Source organism: Giraffa tippelskirchi, chromosome 1 (assembly GCF_054371585.1).
Source record: "Giraffa tippelskirchi isolate mGirTip1 chromosome 1, T2T-mGirTip1v1.2.pri, whole genome shotgun sequence".
In the NCBI taxonomy this organism is placed as follows: domain Eukaryota; kingdom Metazoa; phylum Chordata; class Mammalia; order Artiodactyla; family Giraffidae; genus Giraffa; species Giraffa tippelskirchi.
In genome coordinates, this window is record NC_137275.1 from 62510238 (window position 1) to 62518442 (window position 8205).

The 8205-nt window shown below is 36.1% G+C and overlaps 1 non-coding gene across 1 annotated transcript; it reads right to left on the reverse strand.

The window, feature by feature from the left end:
* Positions 1-2622: 2622 nt before the first annotated feature.
* LOC145521809 (small nucleolar RNA SNORA70) lies at positions 2623-2756 on the reverse strand. The gene has a single exon (XR_014065712.1). It is a non-coding gene; the product is annotated as a small nucleolar RNA SNORA70 (small nucleolar RNA).
* Between the last annotated feature and the right edge of the window lie 5449 nt (positions 2757-8205).

The following is an 8205-nucleotide window of genomic DNA, read 5'->3' on the forward strand; positions in this document are numbered from 1 at the left end:
TTCAAAATTAGCAGTCAATAAATGCTCAATAAGAACAGCTGTATTGAGCTATGCATCTTGTAAATTAATAACAATGTTATTTGCTTTTTCTTCCTAAACTTTCTATTTTTCCTTTCCAATGTGAGAAATTTAGAGAGAATTGCTTTTACTCTTAGCTATTTGGACAAGTTGATACAAATTTCTTATTCATGTCCTTTCTGGAACTGGAGTGTAGATTCATTTCTAAAATGCTTTTGTGTCTTATTTCTCTGTGTCACAGGAATATTTTTATTTCAATGAGGTTCAGGTTCTTGTATAAAGATAGCCTAAAACAGGAATATTTTTAAAACTCGATAAATATAATAAAGAAATGGCAGCACAATATTTTTTACTTAATGAATCAAAACTTTAAGCTACTGAATTTCCAAGGAAGGAGAGTGATTTAATAAGCTAAACTCTATATAATATAGTCATTTAATGTGATGCCTCAAAAATACTTAATGGTCTAGAAAATTGTATTTCATTCATTAGTAAGTTAAAACTTAGTGACACAAAGAGAATAGCATATACAGTCTCATTTTTCAGGAAATGTATACATGTAAACATGCATAAGAAAAGAAAATAGTTATTTGCACTAAAACATCATTATTGGTAACCTGAATTGGAGCTACTTGATTTTTTCAATTTATTGTCTTTTCTGGATATTTGGATTTTCTAAATATTTGTTAATAAACTATAGTTACATTAATAATAAGGAAATAAAAAGGAGCAGCCTTTATTATCAAATATCTGACTGGTCAAAATGAAACAATCTGTAAACAATTCCACTGAGATGAAATTTTTATTGACCTTTAACTTGAATCCCTAAACTAGAAGATTATGGGGCTTCCCAGGTCCTGCTAGTGGTAAAGAACCTGCCCATGAATGCAGGAGACATAAGAGACACAAATTTGAACCCTGGGTTTGGAAGATCTCCTGGAGTAGGGCACAGAAACTCAAAAGTATTCTTGCCTGGAGAAACCCATGGACTAAGGAGCCTGGTGGGCTACAGTCCACAGGGTCGCAAAGAGTCAGACACTATTGAAGAGACTTAGCATACAGCAGATTTATATTTTAATTTATGCCCTCTGTCTTCAGATTTAGGCTAAATTTTCTTGTAACAAAATTTTGAGCTGTATTCCATAGGAAACGTATACTGAAGAAAGATAATTTCCAGACTGAGAAAACATTTGTTAAATCCAAGGATTTTCTGCTTAAATAGTGAATAGAAAATTTTCTTCAGAGTACCAACATTGAATCAGAATTCACTTCAGGCTACGTCAATCTATGGCTGCAATTTGATTGTTGGATGGGACTCTTTTATTGATTTATATTGCTTGAAGCCACCAAAAACCATAGGCTACCAAATGTTTTGGTAGAGACCACATTTGAGAGGTGGAGTCTTATTTCAGAGGATAAAAAGCAGTTTTGACTTGGGAATTTTGTTTTCTTTTCTTTGCTTGAAGTAAACACTGTAAGATCTGCTAATGGATATGATTTATTGATGAAGTGTTAAGAAGTAGTCATTTTGTCTTCTTTCATAGATTTTTGTAGTGATTTTTTAAACTTTAATTTTCATCAGTTTCCTTTCAAAATATCAGGAGTCAGGAAGGGTATTTTTTGCTCAGTTCTCCCTAACTAGGAGCAGAACAGAATAGGTCCAAAAATGATTAGGCTGGTTTCTAATAGGAAAGAATTGTTGGCTAAAACCATTTATCAGCCCAATATATTATTTTTGTTATCTTACATGCTTTTCCATATCTTACTTTATTAGCTATCATATTTTTGCCACATTTATGGTTGTATGAGTTTTCCTGTAATGAAATAGCCATGTCCTAATCTGTGTTATGTTGCAATGTGTATTAGTACCATATTTCATATAAAGAGTTGAAACTTCATTTATTGCACATCAACTATGTCAGGACTACTGTGGGCAACAGTCTGCTTGTGTTTATACTTTCTGTAATTCCATGGCTAATTTTCACACACATCTCTATGTGAGTATTTAAGCCGTTCAATATTGATAATCACTGCAGTATCCAGTAAGTAAAATTCACTTCTAAAGATATTTTTTTTTAGTTTAAAGTGGCATTTGTATATTACTATACACATTATATATTACTATGATTTGTCCAATTAATTGAGTAGTTAAACATGATTTTTTTTTTTTGACAGGAAGTAGGAATTGTTGGTGAGCATGGTTAAAGAGGGGCCAGCACTGATGATCTCATGAGTGCAGGGCTTGCCATTTGTGCAGGGCCTGCCATTTGTCCAGGGGACCATGATTAGGGATGTACTTGGCCCCACAGTATCTGGGATGAGCAGCTTTTCTGTCACCATGTTTTCAAATTCATCCTCATTAAATTTAGTAAATCCCCACTTCTTAGAGATGTGCATCTTCTGACTGCTAGGGAACTGAACTTGGCCCTGCTGGAAGGCTTCAATCACATGCCCTTTGTTCTGAAGCTTGGTGTCGATGGACATTATGACTTGGTCAATGTGGACCCTGGCCACTGTGCCCTGGGGCTTTCCAAAGGCATGGCATATACCTGTTTGGAGCATAGATTGGGGACAGCAGGCCAGTCAAGAATGCCCACTAGAAAGAGTTGTCTTTAAGATACTGTAGGACAACCTGAACAGGCAACAGGTTGCATACACTACCTAGGAGGCTGCTATTTGCAGCCATTCCACCCTGGGCCTCTTGGGGAAAAGAGCAGAGTCGGCTTAATTGGCTGCAAATAAATGTGCTTTTTATGTCAGCAGTTACTTTAAAGTGGGTACTTGTGAAGTGATTCTTATAAGGGATTCTGTACTGTTCATATTTTAAGTAAACAGAAAATAATCCAACAATTCCAAAGTTGACACTCAGCAAAAGTATTCAGAATTTAAAAAAACAACCCTGTCAATTTTGACTACGTCTTTGACCCTCACCAAAATACAAAATACTTCATGTAACAGAATTAGTCATTAAAGTGTTCACTACTCTAAAATTTAGAGGAGAGTAAATGGTTCCATGAGAAAATACACAGAATTATATAATGCTTGTGATTTTGTTATCTTCACCTCTGATATAAAGCAAAGAAAAATCAAAGATAACAAAAGACAATTTTGTTCCTCATAAATTGTGACATAGTCATGCATTTATCACTAATATTTCAGGATTGGATAAGATACTATCTTGCTCTAAGTTTTAGTGACTGAGGAAATGTCAACATGGCTGCCACACTGTGAGACAGACTTGCTATTAATTCTGATGTATTATATTGTGGGGATAAACTGGGGATAAGTCTGACTGGCTAATTAAAACTTTATTCTGTATAAAAGTACAGAAATAAAAGAGAGTCACTCTTCATTCTTTCATGTTGTTTTCTAACAGTGTGTAGATTACTTCAGACACTAACTTAATCCAACATATGTATATTTTTTTCAATGCAACTCAAGAGGAAGACAGAAATTTGCTTTGAATATGACACTTATATTGCCGGTCCTTGATTTAGATATGCAGAGGTAGCAAGACATGTTAGCTGAAAGTAGAGATCCAGTGCATTTCTAAACATGATGTCCCATTTATGTTCAAGATGACATGGATGGAATCAATTAGTATAAACAAGTGAGTTCCAAGATAGACTTTTAAGAAAGCTGCAGAGTTGCTTAGAAACCTGATGTTATACTTCATTTCCCAACAGAGCTATAATGCTGTCAGAGTGGGTAATGGAATACTCAGAAACGAATCAAGTCTCACGTGCTCTGTCAAGATTATACTCATTTTTAATATGTTAGACCCCCTCCCACTGTCAGAAGTTGTATATATATTTTCAGTAAAACATATAGTAAAAGAGTGATCAGGGAATATGACTTCAAGTTGTGCTTTGAAGTAAAAATCGTGTTTATTTTCTTTACATACATTGTATTGCTGTATAAATCACTGAGCCGCATACCTACCAGTACTCTAGGGAAATGTGCATTCAAGTTTTTCATCCTACAGGTTTGCTTGCTATCTCCTTGGGTCCTCTCTGGCAGCACTTACTGCCGTTTGCACCTCCTATACTCTGCATTTGTGGATTCACACATGGAGTCACAAGAAGTGTTGTTTTTCCTTCACATTGTCCAGACAGCAATACATCCACTCATGTGAACTATATTCTTCCAGAGAAACTATACTTATTGAACACTTCAAATAATTTTAAAAGCATCTCTGTAGATAAAACCAGACTGATGCCTACACATAAACTAAACTGTAAATATACCTTAACAAAGTATCATTCATGTTAATGAACCATTTGAACTTAGGTCCTCTAATAGGTCCTCTGAACTGAATTGAACAGAAACTCTTACTTGTTCATTTCAATTTGTCAGGATATGAAAATGCCAGAGCACCTTTCCTGAATTGCAATAATTTGGATTTGAGAGTTCACAAGAAATAGAAAAAAAAGGAAGTTAGAGATGCATTAAATGATTACCTTCATTGGTAAGAACTCTTATGACAAGTTTTGATTTTCAAGTTAAAGATCTAAAGAGAAGAAAATCCTCCTTAGAGTTAGCTGACACATAATCATTAAATTATTAATTCTTGTGTCATCTTTGTGAGATATATTGGGAACAATCATTTTTCTCATTTTTATATGTAAATTTCATAAATTTTTGGTTAATAAGCTGAATGTGGCTGAATCTTAGGGAAATCATACAAAATTACATGTAATTTGTATTGGAATATTTTACCAATAGATATTACAGCCAATTAGCTGTTAATAACCATGAATATGATTAGTAAAAAAATTTAAAAAATAAGTAAAATAAAGCAACTCTATTGATTTATATGAAACATCCCTAACTGTGTTTGGGCCCATTTCCAACAGTCCCCACCAAATATGTTTTAGGACTAGAAATGTAACAGTAATATTGCTTTCATCAGGACACATGGAATGAGCCTACAGTTCATTTCTCCTGAAATAGAGAAAAGCAAATATTGTATATTAGCACATATTTGTGGAATCTAGAAAAATGGTACAGATGAACCTATTTGCAGGGAAGGAATAGAGACACAGATGTAGAGAATGGACAAGTGGAGACAGAGATGGGGGTGGGGGTTGAGATGAACTGGGAGACTGGGACTGACTTGCGTGCACTGCCATGAGTAAAACAGATGGCCAGTGGCAACATGGAGATAAAGAGGTGAACAATTAAGAGTGAATCACAAATTGCCAGTTTTCTCTAGGATTGTTGCCATATAATGCTTCTCCAGGGAGAAAACCATTTTTTTGAGTTGCTGCCTAGGCATGTTACAGTATGACAACTCTGCTCACAACTAGAGTGTGGACATTTAGATAAAGATCTGAGTTTAGGATTCTTCTACAATTTCCTAGTTTGCTTTTCCTGGGGCATCACATAAAATGACCACTCAGTGTTGAATCCCCCAAATATTAGTAACCTCGACCACAGCCACCTTATAAGTAATAGGTGGGTGATCTCTGTTTCCTGCTTGTTGATGATCTCAGACAGAATACTGCCTTTCCCAGGTTCATCACATCTCCCTTTCTGGAAAGTGATGCATTTGTGACTTTACTTCCATTGTGTGAGTATTGAAATTGCAAATTTCAATTAAAACAGGCCACAGGATTTTCTCTTCCCCAAGGTGGGCACTCCTTTTAATGCTCAGGGAGTTACATGCTGCATCCCCACCCCCATTTCAACCCTCACTCCTGCTTTTGGCTTGTGCCACCTTACTTACAGGTCAAACTGCATAATCTTCATTGTTGTTGTCTAGTCACCAAGTCCTATCTGACTATTTGCAACCCCATGAACTCCTCTGTCCATAGGATTTCCCAGGCCAAGTATACTGGAGTGGGTTGCCATTTCCTTCTCCAGGGGATCATCCCAACCCAGGGAACTAACCTGTGTCTTCAGCTTGACAGGTGAATTCTTTATCACTGAGTCATCAGGGAAACCCCATAATATGCATGTTATTAGCTTAATACACCAGCTCCAGGGTTTCACACACGGCTTCATGTTATGATCTTCCTTAAAAATAAAGAAAAAAAAAATCACCCATAAAAATCAAGAGACATAAAATAATGGTTAATACTGAGCTTATTTTTATTTTCCGTCGAGTATCACAGAATGCATTAATATTGAAGTATTCACTGCTGTCCAAAATGAATCAGGATCATAATGGTCCAACAGACTAGAAGTTATTGATTCTGATGTTATTATTGTCTCTAAGAGTGATTTAAAATCTTGTTGTAGTGTTATAGAGTCTACCAGAAACCTCTATAACTAGCTAGTAATTCATGTATGATGGCTATTCCAAAAATTTGGTTTGACCATTCTGCCCCCCGAGAATATAGTCATGTAATCTGCAAAACCAGAATGAGGAGAAATCTCTCCATTAGTTGATCTTATAAAGCAGATCAAAAAAGCACCATTTATCCATCTGGAAATACATGAGTGCCCTGTCATGAGGGGTGCACACGTGCTTTTCTGAGTCATAAGTTCTGAAGAATTGAACCAGTTTTTGATAAATAGACTTACAAAAAATGAGTAAATAAGTAACTAAAACTGTTCAATTTGAAGACCTGGCAGTTGTTATTCAACTAGTGAAAGAAAACAAGCTGTTGTTTGCTGTCACCTGCAACCTACAGGTTTACTTTGTCTCAGCTCAGGGCTTTCCAAGTGGTTCAGTGATAAAGAATCTGCCTCCCAATGCAGGAGATGCAGGAAACTCAGGTTCAGTCCCTGGGTTGGGAAGATCGCATGGAGAAGGAAATGGCAACCCACTCCAGCATTCTTGCCTGGAAAACCCCATGGACAGAAGAGCCTAGTGGGTTACAGTCCATGGTTTCACGAAGAGTCTGACACGACTGAGTGGCTGAGCACACAGTCAAAAAAGAGGCAGAGATCTCATTGGGCTTCTCAGGTGGTACTAGTGGTAAAGAACCCACCTGCCAATGTAGGCGATGTAAGAGACATGGGTTTCATCCCTGAGTCAGGAAGATCCCCTGGAACAACAATAACAACAACAAGAAATCCAATCACACTGGCCTTTTACAATTTTTTCTTTCAGAGATTAGAGGTTTTAATTCTACATTTTAGAGTGCATACATTTTCATATCTTTGGAAGTTAATTATTTTTATCCAAACTTCTTTGGGAATACATTGTGTCTTTCTTCCTCTGATTCTTCCATCATGAACTAAAACATGTGCAAAGAATTTCCATAGAAGTGGAATTTGTTTTGTACTGTTCAGCATGTAGACAGAATTAGAAGTTTTCATAAATGTTATATCTGTTGTATTTACAGTGTGCCTTATATTGTAACCATCATATGGATTATTTTCAGCCTCCATATAAAGTACTCAAACATTTTTAATCCCATTTTACAAAGCAGGGACATTAATACTTCCAAGTCCTCAGTAGTACTTATGGAGAGAGAATTGCCACTCTTATTTGTTTGAAAACAAAATGTGCATGGTCTTTCTTTAGTGTCACACTGCTTTTCTGAGGGTGGGGGGTGGGATAAAGGAAAGAAAAAGGCATTGCTAATATATGTAAAAAGTTGGGGTGGGAGAGGGAGGCTTTCTTAATGTGTGACATTTCCAATGAAAGAACAAAGCTAGGACATATCCATCACAAATATCTGTGTCATTTTACATCTGATACTGATACTCAAAACCCCACTCTGACACTTAAATGATATGAACTTGATTTTAATAAGCTATTGTTTTCTCATCTGTCAATGACAATAACTTCTAAATCTCAGATCCATGGGGATAATTTAAAGAAATAATTAGCATAGTGTCTAGCTAGCAAAAAAGTGGGCTTCTCAGGTGGCATAGTGGTAAAGAATCCACCTGCCAAAGCAGGAGATGCAAGGGGTGGGGGTTCAATTCCTGGGTCAAGAAGATCCCCTGGAGAAAGGAATAGCTACCCAATCCAGTGTTCTTGTCTGGATAATTCCATGGACAGAGGAGCCTGGAGGACTAAAGTCCATAGGGTAGCAAAGAGTCAAACATGACTGAATGACTAGCACTAACAAAATAAATGTTTGTCTGCTTATATGATTATAGAATAGAGATGTGCTTATTCATAATGCAAAATAAAGAAATATAGTTTCACTAACTATTTTAACATAAATTTCTCATATCTGAACCCACAGACGAATAATGTACCTAGATAATTACATGCCAATGTAT